This window comes from Juglans regia, unplaced genomic scaffold, assembly GCF_001411555.2.
Source record: "Juglans regia cultivar Chandler unplaced genomic scaffold, Walnut 2.0 Scaffold_2778, whole genome shotgun sequence".
Classification (NCBI taxonomy): Eukaryota; Viridiplantae; Streptophyta; class Magnoliopsida; order Fagales; family Juglandaceae; genus Juglans; species Juglans regia.
In genome coordinates, this window is record NW_023357574.1 from 1 (window position 1) to 239 (window position 239).

Consider the following 239-nt stretch of genomic DNA (forward strand, 5'->3'; position numbering starts at 1 on the left):
AATTTTAAGTAATTAGTTTGATGGGTGCGATCATACCAGCACTAATGCACCGGATCCCATCAGAACTCCGCAGTTAAGCGTGCTTGGGCGAGAGTAGTACTAGGATGGGTGACCTCCTGGGAAGTCCTCGTCTTGCACCCCTCGTTTTTGTTTTTTCCGCCTTGCGAGATAAATTGACAAGAAGGAGCACTCGGGAGTGGATTTTTGGGAAAATCTCGCCCTGCCCATCGCGTAGCCAT

General features: G+C 49.4%; 1 non-coding gene across 1 annotated transcript; it reads left to right on the plus strand.

Annotated features, from left to right (window-relative positions):
- Window positions 1-22: 22 nt before the first annotated feature.
- On the plus strand, window positions 23-141 carry LOC118345511. Its single transcript, XR_004799032.1, has one exon. It is a non-coding gene; the product is annotated as a 5S ribosomal RNA (ribosomal RNA).
- Window positions 142-239: the final 98 nt, after the last annotated feature.